At 42.0% G+C, this 24,919-nt stretch overlaps 1 protein-coding gene across 3 annotated transcripts in view; it reads left to right on the top strand.

Annotated features, from left to right (window-relative positions):
* Positions 1–24,919, top strand: part of C4_2H1orf21 (chromosome 4_2 C1orf21 homolog) — a 341,397-nt gene that overhangs the window by 105,645 nt on the left and 210,833 nt on the right. The gene's annotated exons all lie outside the window — the stretch shown is intronic.

Genomic DNA, 24,919 nt, shown 5'->3' with positions numbered 1-24,919 from the left:
GCGCGCGGACTAAATCCAGGCAGACGTTTGCGCCTTTTTTAGAGGCGCTTTACGACCCTTTTCTGGTAGGTTGCCCTGGTCTCCTGGAACTCCGTGGAGTTTCCCAAATTGGCGTACTGTAATTTGACATGCCCTTTAGCGCTTCGAATATCCCTTGAATGGAGGAGTCCCAGATCTTCTTGTGTACGTTCAGCTGCGTGGCAATTTCCGCTCTAGACTGCTCGCTGCGCCAAGACGCTACATTAGTGGGCGATTGGCGCTGTATAGAAACCCGTAAGAGTATAAAGAATGTTCACCTTTTTCACTGTGATATACTATTTTATATATAGTGTGTGCGTGTGTACGATATTTGAATAGCGTACATCTGCATGACTATGGCCTCTTTGCGCCTTTGACAGCCGGCATTGTCCACTGATACAAAGCTGTGTGCAGAATATATTTTATATTACGGTGAGATAGATAGCTTTGAATAAAACCCAACAAACACATTTGTGTACAGTATATGCGATTGTTGGGTTTTATTCAAAGCTATTTCACAAAAAGCAAAAACCTTGATGTAATACAAATTTACTCAGGTAGCTCTAAAGCGCCAAAAATGATTTGCCTCTCTTTGAAAACCATGCAAAAATGTATCCTGTTTTTAGCTTTAATTCGTGTGTGCAGAAGTGCGTTCTTGGTGCTTTACCTAGAGGGAATTGGACTGAGAGTGTAAAAGAGGCAGGCTGGCTCTACATGAACTGTAGTAATGAAGTGAGTTTGTTTACAATTTATCGGGCAATAGAGAGGGTGCAGGGCGTGCGGTAGTTAGCTTGCTGATACGGCCTGCTCTTCGACTTAATGACATCACAGGAAGGGGCATCGTAGGAAGTGACTTCATTGGAAGGGTCACCGGTGTGGCACTCAGGAAGCAGCTTGAAAGACAGAAAAGGAGTAGTTAAAGCGTTGGCCCGCATTGGCATAATTGTCACAACTGTCAGACTCTGCTAGTAGCCAACGCCTAAATTACGTTGGAGTGCAAGCAACGAGTGCAGTGTGAGACTATGACCTGAATAATGCAAGATTCTGACAAAGATAATGAAAATTGTGTACGCTGAGGTCAAATAGCTTGCACAGGATCAAACATTTAGCAAAGGAAGGAAGCAGAGATTTGAACCTGTGCTTTTTCCCTCTGTCTGCAGAGCCACGCAAGAACGTTTATCTCCTCCTGTTTCTAGTTTCACAGGAAGAGGTAATATTTAGTTGTCATTTCCTTTCAAGAGCCAAACAAGTAGAGTGTGACTAACAGGGTGCAAGTCCTAAAATAAATAAGTGTGGGGCTACTTAGCATGTGCAGTGAACTCGCCAAAAGTGATCACTTGCTCAGCTCTAATAGTAGAGGGTCTGCTTTTTTGCAGTTTCTGGCAATGTACTTGTCTGTATACACATAGTGAACATTCTGTTAAGTGAACTGGGGGGGGGGGGGGTGTTCGTGTGTTCGTTCCATCCCCACAAGTTTGCCCAACTTGAGAACGTCCACTCAGAAACTTAACTTCAAGTGAGGTCTGCAGCCATCACAGCATACTGCTTCATCAATTTTGTCTATGGCTTAACGCGTTTCGAATGCAGTATTCTTGTTCACAAGCAAAACATATGACTGACACCAGCAACTCATTGTAACGACTGCATTTACTGATTAAAAAAAAAAGTCCTGCCTTGGTGGGCATGCTCTTGCGCCTCAGTGGACGTGTGCTGAAGGCACCATGGTCTTTGCAGTCCTTAAAAATAACCTCCCCAGTGGGCTTTCTTTGTTGCTCAGTTGCTTGAGGAAGTAAAGTTTGAGTGGACGTTCTCAAGTTGGGCAAACTTGTGGATGGATGTTTTGCGGCCTTGCTCAGGTTGCGAGGACGACCCACTGCTGTGATGCGGACCCGCGACGCCAGAAAACTCTGACGCCGATATCTGGACAGAAACTTTCAACAGTGAGTGTTGTGTATTTGTCAGCCACTGCAGCACTCTTAGCTGATATCAACCCGCAAAGGGGATTTGGATTTAAAAATGTACTCCTGAACTGAGCAACAAAGAGAGCCCACCGGGGAGGTTATTTTTAAAGACTGCAAACACCATGATGCCTTAAGCACACACCCACTGAGGCGCAAGAGCACGCCCTCCAGGGTGGGATTTTTTTATCAATAAATGCAGTCGTTACAATGAGTTGCTGGTGTCAGTCATATGTTTGGCTTGTGAACAAGAATATTGCATTCGAAACGCGTTAAGCCACAGACGAAATTGATGAAGCGGTATGCTGTGATGGCTGCAGACCTCCCTTGAAGAAGTCAAGATTGAGTGGACGTTCTCAAGTTGGGCAAACTTGTGAATGGGGATATCTATCTATCTATCTATCTATCTATCTATCTATCTATCTATCTATCTATCTATCTATCTATCTATCTATCTATCTATCTATCTATCTATCTATCTATCTATCTATCTATCTATCTATCTATCTATCTATCTATCTATCTATCTATCTATCTATCTATCTATCTATCTATCTATCTATCTATCTATCTATCTATCTATCTATCTATCTATCTATCTATCTATCTATCTATCTATCTATCTATCTATCTATCTATCTATCTATCTATCTATCTATCTATCTATCTATCTATCTATCTATCTATCTATCTATCTATCTATCTATCCCTCCCCAGTGGGTTACCTTTCCGTGCTTCAGTCTGTCTCTTTTGCAGGTCAGTGGTACATATATTGTCAGTCAACTCATCCTTTTAAGGTAAATGCGATTAGATTATAACTGGCAATAAGGATTGAAGCATACTGTTCAACATTCTGTGATATTGTTAACAATGTTACACATTATTATGTTTGCTATTGTATCACGTTATTTTTCTTACTGGGAAAAGACATGGGTTTGAAAGATTTACGGACGTGCAGGAGGCTCTTGTAAAAGTTTGGTGAACAAGGGAAGAGGTAGTCACGTTTCATGCATGCATAACATGACTGACTCACCAGTCAAACACCAGGAGATAATTGACGGAGCGCTGAAACTTTTCAGGCCCTCAGCCCCAGTCACAGATCTGGGTTGAATCCATCATCATTCTTTAGCTCACTTCGCCACCTCAGTTCAGACCCAGCTATATGCAAATTAGTCTTGACCCTGTGCCTCATGGGAACAGTCCAGCCCGAACTGCCAAGCCAGGTCTTCCCTTAACTGAAAACAAGCATCCTTGGACCGGTTTCTGGGTAACACCCTTCATCAGCCAGGCTAGCATGAATCCAGTGGCAAAGTAAGCAAGGGACCCATGTCTGGGCATACCCTGCCAACTTAGGGCGAACAAAGCAAACACAAGGAGATAATGGACAGAACGCTGAAACTTTTCAGACACTCACCCCCAGTCACAGATCTGGGTTGAATCCATCATCCTTCTTTAGCTCACTTTGCCACCTCAGTTCAGACCCAGCTATATGCAAATCAGTCTTGACCCTGTGCCTCATGGGAACAGTCCAGCCTGTACTGCCAAGCCAGGTCTCTCCTGACCAGTCCTGCCATTATTTTACAGAGCCATGTCTCCGCCACTGGGCAACTTTTCCCACATTTGTCTGGCCTTTAAGAAGTGAGGCTAATGTGCAACTGTTTGTTCCCCAGCTCCACTAGCCTATTGGAGGCAAACCTAGGAGGTGACTGACACTCACCCCCCTTACATGTCCGTAATCATGGCTTTCAAAGTTTCCTGGTCTGGTTATGATGTTGCACTCGTTCTGCATCAAACTTTCACTGCCCACCCTCCAAATACCTTCCCCAGCTCTTGAGATTGGACTCTAGGCTCTGCTGAGAGGACACCTGCCCACCCTGTGTCCAGGATGCAGGTGAAGCCCAGCTGCGTCCCTCCTGAGAGTTTGCGATTTTGTGCATTTGCAAGTGTGGGTTGTCTCCTGCCTCTCTGGCAGCAGGGTGTGGATAGGGTGTGTAAATTGCAAAGATAAGCGAGTGCATCCTGACACCGATGCTTAAACTTATAGGCAGAGGAGCCTGGAAATGAGAAATAAATCAAGCATGTGAATATAGGAAAGATCAATGCTGGAAAAATCTTAAGAACCCCAGAACAGAAAAAACTAGAACCTTCTTGCTGAATCTAAAGTGAAAGAGGCTCAATTATTACATAGGATAATGTGTATTCCAGTGTGAAACGTCACGCACGGGATGGGTTCCCTTCAGTTTTGGCCCTTGGAAGCTCTAGGTCTACGTTGGCTCAGTGTTATAATGTTTCGTTTGAAAAAGCTTTTTCAGATTGTGATGGTTGGTGTTTTTCTTTCGTAAACTAGATTGTCCAATTCACTAGAAAATGTGCCCAGATTTTAGCATTTAGAAGACCGCTTAACTCTGTGGATCATGGGTTTTTTAACGACACTAACTATAATCTTTTTACGAACAAAAAAGACCTCCAAGCTGCTTTCAGACCATAGATGTTTATTGGCGATCCATAAAATTTGGTCCAGTTGATTGTTGCAGATGTAGTTGCAGTGCATATTTGCAATTCTGTCAACTGGTAAATAAATGATTTCTGGACAGAATCTGCACCAGGGGCTGGCACAGGGGTTTTAAACTCCTCTTGGGTATGGCCATTTACTATCTGACGTAAGCAACAGCCTGCATTCCATCAATGAAGTGCCGCGTTCCTGTACTGTTTAAAAAACGCCTAAACGTGCATCAAACTGTATCGACAAGGGCTTGGGAATCAAACGTAAATTCGCAACAGCCCAGCATACTGGCCTATCGGAAGAGAGCATTCATTTGACTGGCGCTGCTGTTCTTTGCAACAAAGCCTCGAACTGGTCAAATCGTCTACAGGCTTCTTCACTATAACACCATCCTAGGGGTGCTACTTCAAGACTACCAGACCTTTTCCTGATATAAATTCTCCCTAAATTGACTCCCTTATCATATAAAACTCTAATTTGTAAAGCTGGCCCATCCCATGTTATCTACTTGCGTTAAGGTTTTTATGTTTATAGTAATCGAAATGGGGTTTCCATTTTCTTAACTTTTGCATAATTGAGTGAAACAACCCGTCTTTTTATCTTGTACAATCAGGGTACAAACCTTTATATTGTATATTTATATGTGCTCTCATTGCAATGGTTTTAATTAATTAATTGTGCAATAAAAAACTATCTTATCTATCTCCCTAAATTTAGAAATTGCGACTTGTCTACTTTTGGACAAAATGAATTTGGAGGTCACCCTGGTAATTGACTCCTTTGGCAACTAGTCAGAACTTTTTCTTGCTACTTGTGTTTTTTTTTTACATCCTTCAACGATATTCGCACATTTTACTCGCATGGGTGCAACCGTTCGTATCAACCCTGTTTTTGTTTGGTTTATCCATCGTGTTGATTAATCACTTGCTGCTAATTGATGTAGAGACAGTTAGTTGTTCAAATAATTTACTATTAAGTAATGGCAAATTCATCATTGATTAATGTACTATTGTCCTTCTGAAATTGGTGGACTTTGTTTTAAATACATTTTTTATTTTTCTTCTTCAAATACATTAAAAGGAGGGCTCTGCTTCACAGAAATGCAGGGCCACCCCTTTCTCAGTATTTGTTATTACCAGGCTGTAGAGAGACGTGCAACAGGCATGCTGTGCGCTAGGAATGGGGGCGATGGATAATAGGTGGGCACGGGCTGCTTTGGATATTAGCCTACTTTACACAGAGCCCACTTGATTACCATCTGTGAACCAGAATCCTAGGGTGCCAAGAAAGACGTTTTATGAGGTTAATCTCCCTAGCGGGCCCTGCCTCCACCCCCCCCCCCCCCCCCCACAATATTTGCAGCAGACCGGAAACCCACAGCCAGTGCAGCTGATGGTCACAGGCAGTGACATCCAACTAGACTGATCTCTAGTGGGGTCTCTGGCCACAGTTAGCAGAGGGGACCGTACATTTGGCCGTGAGCAGACTGGGGGCGGGGCTCGTGCGCTGCAGGCACCTCTGGGGTAACTTATTTTGTTTCCCTGACTAGCCTTCATCACTGACACTTCATTCATAAGCCATTTAGAGTGCTGGGGAAGCAGCTGTCAGTCACTTAAGTTAGTTAATTTGTTTGACATTAACACTGGCACAGGGCGTCTTCCTGTCAAAGCCAAAAGCCCCAGATGCCACATTTGGCTGGTCAACCAGTGCCTGCCTCCAGAGAGACGAAAACCACATTAGACCATTATGTAATAGTAGTTTCTATTTTTAAACCTAACAAAGATGCCAAGTTTATTTTCAGTAAGAGATTTGTTTCTCATGCCAAGCGACCACGTGGGACAGTACACCCTTATTAAGACGTATAACAACAAACTGCATGCCTGCATAAAAAATGGGGAATTCAGCATCCTGGTCTTAAAGATCAGCTAATAAAGGGTTTACATAGACTGTAAGCCTTATGTTAGGGGTAAGTATCCGATGTAGGTATGAATAATTGTATGGAATTCTATAAACCATGAAGGTGTGGCAATAATAGTATGTTTACGGACACACACATTTATTGCATTGCGCTTTCTTGAGCGATGCCACTTTTACCGCTGCATTAATAATGGAAAATAAATCTGAAGGAATAGTGGGGCATGATGAGCCAGCCACCTCTGACATTGGGTGACAAGATCATTGGGTGCATGAGATTGTGGACATGGCCATGTATGCCAGGACTCCAGGTGGGTGACCCAAGGCCTGCGTGGCCAGCCTTGGTTTTATGGTCTGTCTCTGCAGCCCAGTTTGAGGATGAGCCACAGACGAGCCAGATACTGTCCTCTCTCTTCCTTCCGCTAGATCGTATTGTAAACAAAAAAGTAAGTAGCATCCTGCAAAACAAAGTTGCTATAACATAGAATGACCATTGACTGCATGAAACATGTAGGTTTTTCTCCTTTGACCAACTTTACAGTTTAAATCAAATGCAGATCACTGAAAGAAACCAAACATTTTCAAAGGGACCAGGCAGGCTCTGTTGTGATAAAACACGCAAACGCAGGAATGTTATCCCATGCAATCTGGGTTTAAAGCCAATCACTTGTCTTTGCAAGTGCTTGGTCATTGTAATGTTGGTGGTATTGTGGTAGTGGTGGTGTTGCTATGGGAGTGTCGAGTTAACGGTGGTATGTTAGTGCTGATGGTATTGGGGTTCTAGTATAGGCGGTGGTGTGGTATTGTTGGTGATATTATTGGGGATTGTGTCGGTAAAGGGGTCTCTAACCTTTTCTGTAATAGGCGCTACTTATGTTTAATAACTACCACCCGAGCTACTAAAATTATTAGTGTTCTAATAGTGCCCACTTCAGACAAGATTTCATTAGTGGCCACTAAATACAAGATTGCTAGTAGGGATCACCTCGGTGCATCAAACGGGATTCCCAGCTTTAATGTAAAAAAAAAGCTTTGTCAATTTTGAATGTCTCTATATGGGTAATACATGACGGGCACAGCAGCAATGTCCCTGACACCAAGGTAATAAGAATGGTGTTATTTGCATTAGAGGCATAGTATTGTTGGTGGTGGCATTCAGATTGGTGGTATTTGTATTGGTAGTATTGCATGTAATCTGCCACAAAGTGTAATATTTGAATGCACTTTCTAGATGTAGTTTCTCGTGTATTCCAGTGCAAGCACTCCGTGGGAGGTGGGTTGATACAACAAATAGCCAATGGCGTGAACTGCGAAAGAGAAATACTCCTCTGGGAGAAGGAAAGCCCACTCCGTATGTTTCAAGACTTGGTAACAAATGGTCTGCTGTCTCTAACTAGAACTACAGACAGACTGCAGTCGGTTGAAATTTACATTTGCCACCTATAACCTGGTTGCGAGCTCCTTCCCACATTCTGAAACCTTAGTGACTTATATTCATACTTTTTTATTGCTTCTTCTAATATTGTTTCGTGAAATCAGTGAAGTATATTGATATGTAAATGTAGAGTTTTGCTTTCTATGTAAGACAATGGGTGAGTTTATATAGCATATGATTTATGGAAGTGCCCTTTATTGATTTTGTAGATGGTCGTTTGACATCCGCTTAATCCCAAAAATGTTTATACATATTGAAAAGTGTGTATTAATTTAGCTTTCAAAAGACAACTATGCAAAAACCATTGCCCTTTAATGTTAAGCTATATACTAGAGGAGAGGACTTTGCCAGAATTGCTGACAGTGGTCCGGAAAACCAGTACTGAAATCCAAACGTCGGCGCTGGGTCAAATAGTGTGGCCCATCTAACTTCACGTTATGTTATAGCCTTCAACTGCACAATTTAGAGTACCGACAAGTAAATCAGCCCAGAGTATCCCCTAGACAAAAAATTTAATTAGTATATCGCTTTATAGTGATATTTCAAGTCACCAAGGTGTTCCGTAACCATATAGAGAAACAAAGCCGAAGACAGAGTTTCTTTATAAGGTCACGAAACTCCAAGGCGACTTATAATATCCTTATAGTTTACAACAAGGAAAATGTACTTCCTTATAATTCTTGGTCACACCATCCCCTTTCTCACGAACAACTTAAATCCATTGTGCATTGCTGATTCATATGAAAGAAGTAGCCTGTTTTTCAAACATAAAGAATAAAAGTAGACTCTCGAGGGCAAAATGAAACACACCAAAAAAAAGCAGTAAGATGTTTGTTTAAAAAAGATATTAAAATCTGTTTATTATAAGTGATTTAAACAAAAAAAAAAAGCACTGTATCTAGAAATGCATAGAAACATTCAGAGAGTCTACCTTTTCTATAATTATTTTAAGGCACGCAAAAAATGAACGTGATAAATATCTCCTTTCTGAATATCAGTGTTGTGCTAGAAAACCGTAGCAGAAGAAGTGAAAGCCATGTTTTGTTTTTAGCTCATGCCTAAGAGAGTGCATGTGTGATTTGTTGCAAGACTAATTGTTTCCTTACTTTGGGCTTTGTGCCCGCCCTTTGCTTTTCATTGGTTGGCTTTACCACTCTCAGTTGCTTGCTTCTTATTCATCTTTTTTCCTTTCTCTTCTGGTGTTCGTCACTCCCTTGGAGTATGGACCTATTACTTGTGTACTTCCACTGCTTCCTTTTCAGCCGCTACATTTTTTTTCTTTTTGGGTAAGTTTCCTACCGTACCTCCTACCCTCCGTTGCCGTTCTTGCTTCCCCAAACGCACATTGTGTTGCCTCGTCCCCTGCCCATTCCCCTATGCAACCCACTCCCTCTTTTTTTTTATCTATTTAAAAAAAAAAAAAACAGCATATTGGCACTAGATCAAAGCACATTAGCTCTACATTAAAGTGTGGTATGTGCATCTTTTTATTTACTAATTCATATCAGACTGGTAAAAATGGCTGCCTCATTTTATTATTATATTCAGCCATGCTGTTACAGCTTGCCTAAAAACCATTACCAATGCTAATCGATCTCTTAGATAAGAACCATTGGCTTTGCCGATGCTTGTTTTAATTTCAGCTTTAATTATGCTTCATGGCCTGCATTCAACCTTGGCACCTGGCTCTGGCAGCAGGCATTGTGATGCCAACCTCAACCGTACTAGGGGGCTGATTTCGAGTTTGGCACAATTACGCCAAACCAGCGCAACGACTGCCCGCCATATTACGAATGGAACTCGTGTACGGGGGACGGTCCTTTGCCTTCACCTTGGCAGTGCCTGAAAAACAGGTTCCACAATAGGAATGGCAAAAAAGTTCCAGCACGGCGTGAACCGTGACGTCCATGTCGTGCTGGAATTTTGGGGGAATACAGACAGGGGGGCACATGTTGTGCCCCCTGAATATATCCTTTTGTTGTGGGATGCTATGGGAGCTACTACTGATTCCTAATTACAGACCTCTCAAATATATTTAGGACGCAAGTTTCATCCAGTCTTCCTTGGTATTCAATCCTCTTTGGATAGTGTCCAAAGTGGAAATATACCATTGCTCCCTGTTTTTTCTCTTCATTTCTGAATTGCCTCCTCTCCTAGTTAGTGTGATTTTCTCTATTATGAACTCTAAATGTACCGGTTTGGCTGACCTGCGCTTCAGGAATGCATGCTATGGGAATGTGTTTTGATGTTTCTTTGAAACGCTATACGTGGATCGTGGGTAAAACCCATACCATGCGAATATCTGTTGAACTACGCAGATGATCACCTAGGCTACAGTCATTGTAATGTAAGCGTAAGACATGCATTGACTTGAAGACCATTTAATACATTGTTGATAAAGTAGCTAGAGGGGTTAATGCACCCTCTGCAGAAAACTGATTTGAGTTGACGTTGATTTTTTTTTTTCTCCCTGAGGTCAATAAAAAAAAAAGTGTTCCATTGTGTTGGATTAGATGTTGTACCTTCTACTCCAGAGCTGCCCTAGCAATTGCAATATAAATACGCACAGTATTAGTGGCTTTGTTCCAGGGAAGGTGAGTGGCACTCGGTGGAGGTGTAGGTGGCAAGTGGTCCTATAGGTTGTGTGAAATGCCCATCCATTTCTCCCATTTTCGCCATCCACACTGCATGCTGGGACTTGTAGTTTTTCAATGTTCACATTATATTTACAAAATGCAAAGATGTGTTGAAGGGGGGTGTTACGGTTCGCATGCTCAAAAAATGACCACAAAATTCAGTTTGAAGTACCACAACTTTTAAATTCCGGCATGATTCTAAGCATTTCTTGGAACCGTGAAAAAACATAGATAGCCATACCGCACACATTTACTCATCACTGGCTGGTTGCAGGATGATCTGTGAAGTGGCTGTAGGTGCAGTGTGGTTGTCATGGGGGAGGGTGTTTTTGTCTGTATTTGTATCAAATTGTTTAATCAACAGACTGTGCAATAAAATCTTAAATAATTGAAAAGGATTTTCAAAAAATTACATAATCGATAGCAGGCATTAACGGTGTTCAGTAAATAATAGAAAGCCATTGCTTTTGTCCAGGGTTCAATCCCACGCTTAACCCGCGTTGGAGTTATATAGCCCTGTCACTCAAAAGATAGGCCTCGACAGACTAATAGTACATGCGCCGAATCTTTAAGTGGACAAAGATGCTCTTTCCTTGTTGTGAAGGGTGAAAGATTGGACCACAAGGAGTCCGCTATTTGTAACCCTTCTGTTTTAAATTGAGACACAGGCGAGAAACATACATGTCTAAGATAGCTTTACTTTAAAGCTACATACACTGATGAGGCACGTGCTGCCAGAGCAGTCCACGTCTTTTGAGTTTTGACCTTCTGTCAGCGGTAAGCCATTTTGAATCTTTGTCGACTTTTTTTCTTCATTTTGTGGAAATGTTCTCGAGCTTTGCATAATCAAATGTATCCAGACAAAATGATAAGATGCTAGTAGCATTTTTTTACAGCGTGGTAAGAAGTGTATTTAGCCTGTAACTTGGATATGTCAAAGCAAAGATTGCACTTTAAACAGTGTATCCCTTGTTCCTAATGAGAACCGTGTTTGTATTATTTGACCGTTTAAAGGTATAATGGCGGAAGGATGCTTTTACATTTAATTTCCAATGGACTGTTTCATCAATTTTCTTCATGCTGCTGTACTATTGAAATAGCTTTTTTTGTTGGCTTGTGTGCCGCAGGGGCGGCTGTAGTGAATGGGAAGGAGACGAGAGACTGCAGGAAACAGTTAACGGAGGTTAGCACGGTGCAGAGAAAGGAAGTTGGTGTAGGAGTGGTAAAATGGGTGGTAAGAGGGCGCCATGTAGTTTACCTTTTGATGCATTCATCTGTTTTTTTTAATATAAAAATTGGAATATTGCGAGACAGTTCTAGGAGAGTCAACAGCAGGTTTTCGGCTGGTTAAAATACGTCTCTGATTATTCGACGACTTTGAGACAGGTGTTTTTAAGGCCAGTTATTCTTTGAAATCTATGAAGTGAGCGAGTTGTCGGGCCTCCATAGCAATGTCAATACGTAGCGTCTACGTATTTTGGGGTGTAAATAAACCCCATTATTATTGGGAGGAAATCGCCTGGAGTGGAGGGCCTTCGGGTATTCCCAGAAAGTAGTCCTTCTGTGCTGTGCATTGACAGTTGTTTTCTGTTTTTTTGTAATCACGGGACATTGGCATTCTGAAATATTTGAATGTTCAGCTGATGCTGCCATCTCCTGGGCTCTCAAGGTGCGGTTGCGTCTCTGTGGTGAACATATGTTAGAGTCCAGGGGTCTTCAAACTGTGGGGCGCGACCCCCAGGGGGGCCGTGGAGTGATGCAAAGGGGGTCGCGCCTTCCCAGTCACACTTCTGCCCAGGCCCCACACTTCCCCCGTCCTGTGTCGTGTCTCAGCCCGGGCTGCTGCAGTGAAACTTGAGCTGCTGGGGGCTCACCTGGGCAGTACCCCCTGGGTCCCCACTGTGCCTATTCCTTACATTTGGATTTTACATTCACTGCCGTAGTGTGAGAATGCATTTCATGGAAAGGAATACAAAGTTGGCTTCCTGGGGGCCGTGAGTGAAAGTTTATTGTGCTTTTGAAGCACCTGCTGCACCATTTCTTTCCCGGCAATTACCAGGCCTCACATAAATGTCAAGATAACTCCTGTGATTAATTATCTTCCTGGAGAGAGATCAGAATTTTGTATAGTTGAGGTTTTGACTTAGGTGAAGTTAGTGCAGTGGGTTAATATGCCTGCTGCAAAGAACGTGTACCAAGTAGATTACAGCGTGTGTATGATGTGAAGAGATCAGCAGGTTACTGCTTTCAAAAGAGACATCCTTTTGTTACTTGCAATTTATAACTTAAAGTCCTAATATAGAATAGTGAGCTATTAACTCTCATCCTAGAACAGCATGCACACTACAAAGAATACATTATTAGACCATTGATTAATGTTGCAAAAAGGGTTAATTTGGCTAGCAATCAATTCTTATTATTAAAGGAAACTCCCAACTATGCTGTTTCTTTTTCGACTCTGAGTTTGTGCTTCTCCACACCAAGCACTCTTGAACTATACTGCCTACCAGTATGGATGACATGTGACTCCTATACTTTTAGTCCTTTGGCTTATGTAACATTTCCTATACACTGATTTACACACTTATGATTGATTGTCTCTGTGTAATGTGTGTGTGATGCAAAGTGCTCGGACACCCTACACTGGTATGAGTGGCACTATATAACTAATTCAATGCATCGGAGAGTGTGGGGTTATGGAGACTTGGTCACTGTTAAAGGGTGCTAGTGAGAGAATCCGTGGAGGGGGTGGTCATTGGGGGGGCACCAACAAACATTGTCGCACAGGGCACCACCAGCACTAAAGCCGGCCCTGGGAAGTATGCACAGATAAGCGCTGAAAATACCGCTTTAGGTGACTGCTTTTTTTTGTACCGACAGGGCCATCAAAATAATCTGCTGGTAACCCTAACCATAGGACTGGAAGTTTGTTGCAGGATCAGCACATTATTTATTTCCTTCACCCTCGATCCCCGATTAATGCCGCAATAGTTTAACTTAGATCTTAAAGTCTACGCCCCCGTCAATAACATGCTGAGTTACTTCATGGGTCTGGGAATGCACCCTGCATTCAGACAACTCATTCCTCATTCTCGCCCTTTATTGTCACGCTCACCTTGCACTCACAGTGATCACAATGCACTCACACTGATCACCATGCACTTGCACCATTCACCCGCTCACCTTGCACTCACAGTGATCACAATGCACTCACACTGATCACCATGCACTTGCACCATTCACCCGCTCACCCTGCACTCACAGCGATCACAATGCACTCACACTGATCACCATGCACTTGCACCATTCACCCGCTCACCTTGCACTCACAGTGATCACTCTGCACTCAAAATGCACTTGTCCTGCTCACACTATACCTCAACCTGCAGTCACACGAGTACACGAGTACACTACTCATCCTGCACTCATGTGACACTTCACTCACCTGTCCCCCTCACTACTCAATATGCAACTCACTCAAACAAGCCCATCAGTAATCATACATTCATTCATCCCATTCTGAACTTGCATCCGCACCCAAAATGAGAGAGGACAGCAAGGGAGTGAGAGAATTTGATTGAAGAGGTCAGGGATGAGGAGAAATGTGAATTGCCGAAGAGAAGTGTGGACACGCAAGAAGTGAGTGTGATCCAAAGGTGAGGGCTTCTGTTAGAACAAAGGGGAGATGTGAAAGAGGAATGGGGGGACTGGAGAGGTGTAAGATACAAATAGACAAAAATTTGAATGAAGAGACGAGGTGAATGAGAAGTGCTGAGGGGCACGGGAGGTGACAGGGCCAGAGAGGCCATGAGATAAATGTGAGAGACTGTTAGAGATGAGGGCAGTGAAAGGACAGAATGTCAAGAGGTGATTAAAGGTGAAGTGAGAGGTTGAATGGGGAGAGTTCAGAAGTTGTAAAAAGGGGTGAAAGAAAATGACCTGCAAAGTGAGAGAGGGATCCGGGGTTAGGAGAGGAGAGAGGGATGGAAGGGAGGGGGTGAGAGGAAAGCTGCGTGGGTAAACGGCTTAACTCTACACAAAACCGCCAGGGTTTTAAGGGACCCCTGCTTCTTCCGGTCAGGGCCAGGTGAGCTTCTAATGTGGCAGCACGTATTGCTGCAGAGTGGAAGGCCCTTCACAAAGGTTGACTTGAAATCTTTCTGATGATAATTGCTGTATTTTGGTTATAAATGGGTACTGATTGGGTGAAATCTTTCCTCAGCGTTACTGTGTGTAACAAACATCAAAATAATGAAGCAATGCTATCCCAAAATACGCGGCATCACATAACCTCATTTACATTTTCATCCCACGCAATTTAGTTAACAGGTTTAGACATTTTTGTCAGGAGGGGGTCCTTACGCCTCAAAATGTTGACAGGGGGGTCTCGGCATCCAAACGTTTGAAGACCTCTGTGTTAGACAGACAAAACGTAGCAAGCGCGGTTACGTCAGCAGACGTCTGCTGCCTGCTGCCCTTCCACAAACCCATTATTAGCCGAAAGGTAAACAATAAACTTACAACGCCTGTTTTGAAGGCCCTCGTCTGCTCTGATGGAGAGGAGTAGTGGAAGGGAAGGCGTGAGGGAGCGTGGTTGCTGCCGAAAAGGCTCCACAAGGGCTCATCTATATTTTATGAGTAATTGTGTTAATTGCTTTATTTACCCAAGTTGCAAAGCACGATACCTACACGAAGGCCTTTCAGAACCTCACCGCCACGCTTTGCACGCAGGTGTGCCAGAGCGCCATCGGGGATGGTTTGCAGTTTTAAGCACATCCTCTTCTTCAGTGACTTTTTTCCTCTTCTGTACTCTGTTTTTCTCGAATTTTTAATTTTTTTTGTTAGTGTGTTTTACAGTCTTGGTTGAAATTTCTGTAAATTGCCCTGTTTTTATGTTCGGTTTGAGGTGTAGTGACGCTTTCACCATTCAGATCTGACCTGTAGTACTCTACACATACGCTGAGACTTTAGTTCTGCCTTCTTCAGCCATCCACTTCATTGGTTAAGGAACCTTCAGCCACAGGCTTGAGACATTCACAATCACATCTTGATTCAGCCCCGGACTGTTTCAGCCTCCGTTTCCATTGGCTGTTTAGATTGGTGGTATCTTTCTACCTTTATTGGCATTTATAAAGGACTGTTTTGCATCTGAAAAAGTATCCTCTCTGATCAGGCTTTTAATTCTTTCCCATCCAAGCACTGGATAAACAAAGCAACCCTTATTTTAACTTTTTACACTGCAGCAGATATATTTCTATCTATTTTTTCGCCGCCTGACTGAGTGCTAGCATTACACGTATTGAGATTGCAAGTGCGCGTTTTAATACTGAATTTGTGCTTCTTTCATGGGGTTATTAAAATGGGGAGAGTGCAAGTTTCTCAGAGGCTGCCTTTGGAGGCCTGAAGTCAGGGCTAGTGCTACAATAAAGTAATTCAAGAAGTTGTTTAAGGTGACACCAGCAGGGGGCGCCAGAATGGGCCCACAAGCCTCCAGCACGGCACTCTTGCTTGGGGGTGAAGGAGTATGGTACAATGTCTTTTCGTCTACTGCTTGGGTACCAAACAAGCATGCACTAGTCTTGTCTCCCGCAGTATCAGGCAGGGCAGAGTGAGAGAGCGTGGACTAGGAGTTCATATTAGGTGGACAACGGAGACTCCTGGACCTCTCCTCATGTAGTCGTCGTGAGGACATGACCTTTTGTAGTATTGAAAACAAAGCTCTTAAGTTTACAGAAAACCAAAAATAACGAGCATTGGCAAAGCCAGTATCGTGCCTTTTGCACCTTTTTACTTTGTTAATGCGGTTTGCAGATACTGTGCAAAATATATATACACAAAATATATTTAAAAAAATTCATAAAGGTGTGTTGGCGCTGCCGCTGGCTGTGTCATTTCGTAGGCATATGTGATAAATGAATGCTCCTGCGGCTACAAAATTACGCAAATACTATTTTTCTTTTTGTCATTTTTTGATTCAAGGTAAATAAAACAAATAATAAAATATAGCTAGTGCAAAAGTGTTTTTTAAGATGAAGGGACTGGCAACAATTCACTGCCTGGCCCAATACAAAAAAGTAAAAGTACCTCAGGAGACAAAGGAGTGGGTGGGGGGGGGTGAAGTATTCGGGTGTGGCCAAGGTAGATATAATAAAAGTGAAGCTAGGTGGGGAGGAGAAGAAAGGCAGCATACGTGGGAAAGAGTGAGGGGACAAGCACAAGAGGGATGGGACAGTATGGAGAGCAGGGGAGTTTGGTGAGTGGAGAAGCTCAAGAGCTGGGAAACACGTGCACAATTTCATTGAGGGCTTAATCAAAAAGTAATTTCCTAAAAGCAAGGAGTGGAAGGATACAAGTTGGCCAACCGAAAGGATGGTAACGAGGCTATGCTACAGGGGATGGACAAATGCAAGAAGAGGAAGGCAAGCCATTGAACACGAAGTAAGCAAATGAAAGTGACAAAGCCAACAAATGATGAGCAGAGGGCGGGCTGTAAGCCAAATAAGTTCTTGGTAAGCCCACAATATATTTCACAACTAGACAGCTTGTCTGGGAGGCGAGACCTAAAAATGGGAAAAGACAACATTCAAGAGCAACAGCAAAGAGCTAAAATATGCTAATAGAATGTTTTCTAGTGCCTAGAGGTTAATATGACCTGTGCTGGGATAGTGGAAAGGGGCTGATTTTTTTGGAGCACGTTATTTCATTTTAGTTTGTGGAAGAATCCTCCTTATCTCAAACATTAGGATGGTTCAGTGAGCAGTATAAACCTCTTATAGGAGAGTTTAAAACCCTAATACGCTCAGACGCTTCCCAGACAAACACCAGAACAAGCGTGCCTCAATAAAACCTGAAGTCAATCTGAAAGATGATTGGTAAAATCATAATGGTGAATAGGAGTGTCCTTGAGGTCAGTATCTCGGAAGATGATTGGATAATGCATTTCTCCAACTTTTTTTGACCTGGTATTCAACATCGTGACCCAAAAACAACTTCTGAACCACTGAACTAGAGAGAAATTGTGTCCACAAAAGACAATTGCTTGAAGAAATTTTCTGAGTGGATAATTTGCGGAGTACAATAAAGGATCTTGCGAAGAGAAAAGCACCAGGACCAAACAAGTTACCGGCCAAAGTATTCACACGTTGCCCAGAGTGGAGGTCAAAAACTCTGAATTCTCACCTTCATGGAAACTGCTTCGTCACTCCTATGTTCTTCTTCCTAGAGAAACAGTGGAATCCTCTCCCTGGGTTAAAAAAAGGGGCAAAAATCAATCCAACATTATATAGCCTCATTGACACCAATTCTATTTTTTTCCAGGATCAGACCAACTGCACCAGAAGACAGGAGTGTTCTGAGAACATCTTTCAACTATTGATCAGTTCTTCATTATTTTTTTTTTTTTTTTTGCACTAAATCCCGCAGCACAATATTTTTTTAAAAAATGCCATTATGTTACCTTTCTAGACTTAACGGCTGCTTTTGATCTTGTTCCCAGCCTGAGATTGTGGTAAAAATTACAGGAAATAGGTAAGAAAACAATGTTGCTACCGCTGATGAAAATGCTGTATAGCGACATCACTTCACAAGTAAGGCTTAATCAAAGGCCTCTTTAGGAAGCAGTTTGCTAAAGTCGTGGTGAATTTAGGATGCCTACTTGCTCCCATTTTAGTCTCTTTATACAGAAATGACCTGCACAGAGAAGTCCTGAAAGCATCTCAAGATGTTCCAGCATTCGAGGGGTTCCTAGCACTGGCCCTTCTACATGCTCCCCCACATGCTTCCATGCTAATAGCTAGGACTCCAAAAGGTTTGCAAGCCTCGCCGATGGCCACGGCAAACTGCTGGCAAGAAAATGGCCTGAAATCTAACACAAAGAAACCAAAACCATGGTCATTAGAAAAATTGGCACAAATGTTTGTCCGCATCAATAGCCTGGAACTCGAAAAAGTGAACTAATTCACTTCAGTGCTCCCTGTTACAAATAAACTCCAGTGACATTTGCACATCGCCAAGGCATTTCAGAAAACCGAAGCATCCTTAAATGCAATCCTCCGGGTGGCCCCACTTCATGCTATCACTTTTCAGTGAACATCGACAAAGTGATCCGATCAAAAGCTGGTGCCCACATCGCCTATGGTACCGAGGTTTGGGGGCCTTAATTTTTTTTCTTTCTAAAATAGGATGCCAAGGAAGAACATTCTGGATAGTCACAATGCAGCCTTTAGAGGCAAACATAAACTATGTGTCGATATTAAACAGATGCCAAAAAAGTCCCAATAAAGTATGGCTTGAAAAGACTGATATATACCGGAACAAACTGATAAGGCATGTAGAGAACATTTCATCCCCTGCCACATGTCCACATTCGCCTTTAGTTGGGGAAAAAGCCAGTCTTGACCTAGACGTAGCCACCGCCAATCCAGCTTTCAAACTCCTGCTTATGCAGATAAATACATCTGACCATAAATAAACAATTCAACACATAAAGAACCGGCAACAAATAATTAATCTAGGAGAACTTTCGTTCAGCCAGTCATGCAAGGCTATTCGACTGCACACCCCAAGTACATTCGTACCAGGGAAAACGTAAACATTTTTAGAAAAGTGAACTCTTAACCAGAAGTGGAATCCTCCCCCTGAATTCACCTCTGAAAAAGTGCCATTAATCGAGAACACCAAACTACATCTGCGGAGAACACTGGGACCTCACCCACTTCCTCCTAAGGCACCCATTACTTGACCAGATCATATGATACTGCATGTACTGTTATGGCTGTTCTAATATTCCGAATAAAGATCAAATAATGTCAAGATCATAGGCTCCACCATCAGATGCATCTTCAAAAAGAAACACCGAGAAGATGATGACAAATGTGTATTTTCAGTTTTCCCCCCTTACCTGCTGCCTATGTAAATGATGTCCATTCTAACACATTGTATGCACATTTATCTCATGACTTTTCATGTTGGATATCCCGAAAACGTGACCTGTTCCAGCTTTCAGGAACTGGAGATGTGCACCAGTTCATCAAACCTACATCACCCCTGGTTCATCTCTGTTCTTTGAGGGAGGTATCAAGGCAGGCGTTTCTAGATGTTTTACTATCTATAAAAGGCGTGCATACCTGTATGTATATCTAGTTTTTTAATCTGACCACAAATATCTGGCTTTGCCAGATTTCAGGCACCCCTATTTAAAAAATAGAGAACATGAAGTAGGGAGGTAAAGTGATTTGCCCAGGATCACACATCTTTGGTTTTATGGAGATGCTGGCTTTAGAATTATGATCTGTAGGTTCTACAGTTTGGAATTTAGCAACCTGAGAAAATTCTCGTCTGGTGTTATTTGATCGAGTGGGAAGGACCTTATTTTGCACTTTACTGGCGTTTTGGGGTTTTAATCTAAGGGCCATACAGGTTTAGCAATGGTGAACTGGACCGCTGAGGGCTCAATCAAATTAGCACAGTAATCTTTGTTGACAGGAAAATATGCAGTAACCGTATTGCAGCACATTTTCCTAATTTTTCTGCACTTAAAGTGCACTGAACGTACAAACCCCATTACCTTTACTATTAACAAACTGATGACTGTAATTGAGCAAATAAAAATGTGAGAAACTGCGGTAACGCAGTCTTTAGAAGTTATCCACATGTTTTTCTTTTCTGAAAACCTAGAAAGGTAAATTAATTTATGCAGGTGGTGGGCACTTGCACTTATTTTAGGGACCAGGACTTACTTTTCATCATCAGGTTTGCACCGAGAGTAAGAGGGAGAATAGGTAAATAGTGACAAAGGAGGAAAATGGGGGCTAAAGGCCCCATTCTGGTGTAGAACGTCCTAGGAGTGCCTTCCCTTTTGGATAATATTGCTTTAGTAAATGTGACCCTTGCAATTCGGGTTAAAATTTACAAAACTGTTAATGTGTTCTCATGGGACTATTTAATAGATGGAAAGTTAAAAGAAAAAATACCTGTTTTTTTTTTTTATAAGGCTGCACCATATTTTTCCAATATAAATGCATTGTAGTCAATGTATGGTTTTGAAGGTCTCTAAAAAGAACATGAGGAAAAAGTGATGACAGATTTTGTCACAAAAGAAATTGTTTGTTGGTGGTATGATACTCATTTTAAGACTTCTGTTGAGTTCTAAAGTGATTTTACCGTGTAAATATTGCTGATGCTTTGCTAGGGTGTGAGAACTTTGAGAGAAAACAGTTTTCTCTCTTGATTTTTCTCAATGAAAATTATGTAAGTACTTGAGAAGCCAAAATGAGAACATATTTTCTAAATCCACAAATATTTTCCTTCGCCATGTAAGAAAAAAGTCTGGCATGTTGATTAAAATGTGTATTTCGAGCACCAGCAAGTTGATTTCCTCGTGGTTCTATTTGCAGCTTCAACACAGAATTCCATTGCACTAGAATGCTAACATTCTATATTACAGACACAAGTGAGAGACTTCAGAATGCCACTTTGCAGGAGTCAGAGCTGTTGAAATTAAAGCCTTGCTGAAATAAATGCGCATTGAGGTGTTAATGCAAATTTGAAACCAGCTGGTATAAAAACGTGAGAATAAGGATGAAAAAATAATAATTTGACATATTATATTTGTACAGGAGGTAAAATTAGAAAATGAGTGAGGGCGATACGTACCTAATCTGCTTCCCACTTCTGTTTACTCAAGCAACCTATCTTCTCTTGCTTAATAATGCCTTCATTTTGAGAGCACGACACTTTTGTAGACCTGCATTTTTTTAATCTTCAATTTAAAAATATGGGAATAGATGTTTTTCAGAAATGCAGAATATATTTACATACAGACCTCCTATTTTAAACAAAAAACGTTATGCTCCAATGGGTAAGGAGACCCTCCGAATGATTTGTTTGGATATTTATTTTTGTAGGTGTTTTCTGTTGGTCTGTTTGCTTGCTGTATTTGCTTTAGGCTCTCCAGGTTCAATTTGTCCCTCCTGTTGCCTAAACCCCGTTTACTGTATTTTTCCATGAACTCCCTTTATGTAGACAGGCCTTTAAATCTTGTTCTTATCTTGTTACATTTGCTGTGCATTCAAAGCCCGAGGTCAAATGGCCGGCGCTGTCTTCAGAGGGGCTTGTTTACTTCTATTTCTCGGACTTTAGAGAGAGGATTTATGTGACAATCTTGCTGGATACTAAGGGTAGGAAAGAGGTTTTTTTTCTAGCACATGACAACATTTAAATGAACTGTGTAAGTATGTCAGAATATATCCGAATTAGGAACACAAATGAAGCACATTTTTTTCATATTTCTGAAGTGTGTTGGAAACATACTTTAATATGATCAAAAGAAATCATTACACTAAATGATGCAATTTCCACACATTGTATGGTTTTATTAGTAAAACTGTATTTCTGTAATGGCAATGCACTACTATACCATGCATACTCCGCTCTTCACCACTCCTCCATGCATCGCTCCACGCCACTGCACTCTGCCACTCAACGCTATTCCTCTCCACTCTGTAACACTGTACTCTGTCAATGCACTCTACACCACTCCAGGCCACACCAGTCTACTCTGCACAACTCCACTCTACGACACTGTACTCTACGCCACTCTGCAACCCTACACTCTATGCCAATGCATTTTACTCTGTAACACTCAACTCTATGCCCCTACACTCTCTGCCAATCCACTGTACACCACTTTAATCTACCACTGCACTCTACGCCATTACACTCTTTGCCACTGCGTACCTGCACTTTACCCTGCACCACTGCACTCCTCGCTAATTCACTCTACAACAATCTACTCTACGCCACTGCACTCTACACCACTTTCCTCCTCTCTGAGCCACTGCATACCATGCCACTCTCCTCTTAACCACAGCACTCTCCGCCAATCCATTCTACACAATTGCACTCTGTCACTGCACTCTACTCTGCATCACTGTATTCTACATCACTGCACTTTGATATCCTACTCTGCAACATTGCACTCTTCCCTACTAAACTCTATGCCACTCTACTCTGTGCTACCCCACCTTATGCTTCTCCACGCCACTATACTCTACCCTGACAACTCTATGCTACTCTACACCATTCGATTCTACTGCGCTCTATGCCACTCAACCGTACTCTGCGCCACGGCCCTCTGCATCACTCCACTCTATGCCACTCCACTCTGCACCACATTACGTCACTCTACTCTGTGCCAGTCTATCCTGCACCTCTCTACTCTGCACCACATTACTCTGTGCCAATGTAATCTACCTACAAGGACGCAGCTTTGTATTCTGTTGACTTCAATGCCACTGCACTCACTGCCACTATACTCTGCAACACTGTATGCCAATACACTCTACACCAGCCCTCTCTACTCTGCAACTACATTGTATGTGACCCCACACTGTACCACTCCAAAACATACCACTCTGCCACCCCACCCCACTCTATGCCATTCCACTATACAACACTCCATGCGACTCATCTATGCCACTAACCTTTAGCCATGCTGAACCGCAGCCACGTCGGTGTACAACACGGCTAAAACACATTGGCAAAGCCAATAGCTCTTGCGTATGAGAGGCCTATTGACTTTGCCAATGCTTGTTATTTTTACTGTTACCCATTAACTCTTCTCAGTAGTTTCATCCCTGCATGTATGGTGCACTGTCTTCAAAATAATTTTTATTCTGTGTTAAATATAATGAAATGATAAAAAACATTTAAAAATGTGTACTTTATCTGTTAAACCTGGTGCGCTTTATATCTTATAAAGGTCAGCATTCAAGTTTAAATAAAACATTTTAAAATAGGGTATTATGTAAATCAGACAGAGCAATGAGGCGGTTATTGTAAAATGCAGTAGAAACTGTCATGGCCAAATACCATTTTCACAGACTTGGAACAATTCAAATACGTGTTACAAACAAATGGAAAGGAATGTTTTGGGTTCGCCTATATTGAGGAATTTGCAGCAACAAAGCCAAGAAAGATGTCCATGTACATGTCGGCCTTCTGCATGGGGAAGTAAGTGAAGCCGTCTCCTCCAGCAGTCTCTCTCCCAGCGAAGTTGCATTCGGCGCGGTAGCTGAGCATTCTAGCTCTGGGGGCGGGTGCACATCCTTGAGTGGTGATTTGAACAGAAAAGTATTGTTCGTTTGATTTTAACTTGAGTTGTTTTGCTGTATTTGTGTGTATTCCTTTAACCTAAGGGTCGACAGTGTACATGGTCCAGTGGTCCTGATGTTTACCAGACACTCTTTCGAATATATTCTTAGGTTTTTTTTCCTCCATAAAATATACTGTGGTTAATTAGGCCATCAGAACCGCTTACTAACATTAAAGACCTGCCAATAAATATAGAGATACTGACGTTGACTCGGGAAGCAAACGTGCCTCTAGAGGCCAAACCTTTTCGATCGTGATTAGGCGCGTTCTTTTTTTGTCACACTTGTGTAATTCGCACAATTCCATTTTATGCAAATTACCCCAAATGTTGGAAACTATGACACTGTGAAATTGTGCACAGTTTTTTTGCTACGATGTGTAGGACGGAGATAGCGAAGTCGGCCTATATTACATCGTTACCTGTTATGTATTTGTATATTACATGTTTATTTTGGGGGCAATTAGATTGAAAAGTTTTTTTTTTTACTCAAACGGAGAAATGTTTAGTCAAAACAGGAAGTGAAATGCTAGATTATGCTTCTCATTGTCTGTCGTAAGAAAAGAACATTAATTATGCAATTTGCAATGCTGAAGCTTTGCTTTAAGGCGTTCTGTCTGCAGAAAGATACCTTTAGCTTTTCTCTGTAATGTGCAGCTCACAGTGGGCAACGACTGCTAACAAAACGTTTAATTTCTGTTTACTTTTTATAAATAAAATGTTTGCCAAACGATGCTCAGTGGCAAACATCTAGTGGTTCAAGGCTATCAGTATGATGAATTTCTGCACAATGTGTTAACAATTTCACGAGTTACTATAAAAAATTTATTTTTGTAGCACTGCGTGGTGTGCAATAAAAGCAGCAAAACATGCATTACATAATAGTACAGTGTTTGCGACTCTGTAGGTATGGCTCAGCCCAGACTTTCCTAGTACATGGAACACACACACACACACACCTTCCCCCCCCCCTTCATTAGGATTACAACTAGTATAGTAATCTAACTTTCTTATTAGGTTAGTATACGTTTATAACACACAGACTCCTAGAAAACACTTGCACTCACTTGATGTCATCAATGTTGTTATTTGAGAGGTCATGAGTGATGTCATTGACCTTGTCATGAGTGATGTATATGTGAGGTCATAAGCAGTGCATTATGGGGGCATAAGTTATAGTTAGCTCAGGTAACTCTAACTTATTGAATTTAAGGGGTTTTGTATGAGTGACATCTGAGCCTTACTAGAACATCCTTGTAACCACTGGCTTTGGCATGAGTAATACAATCCCTGCAGAAGGCTTCT

The sequence above is a fragment of the Triturus cristatus genome, chromosome 4_2 (genome assembly GCF_964204655.1).
Source record: "Triturus cristatus chromosome 4_2, aTriCri1.1, whole genome shotgun sequence".
In the NCBI taxonomy this organism is placed as follows: domain Eukaryota; kingdom Metazoa; phylum Chordata; class Amphibia; order Caudata; family Salamandridae; genus Triturus; species Triturus cristatus.
This window is presented reverse-complemented; position numbering and strand designations above follow the sequence as displayed.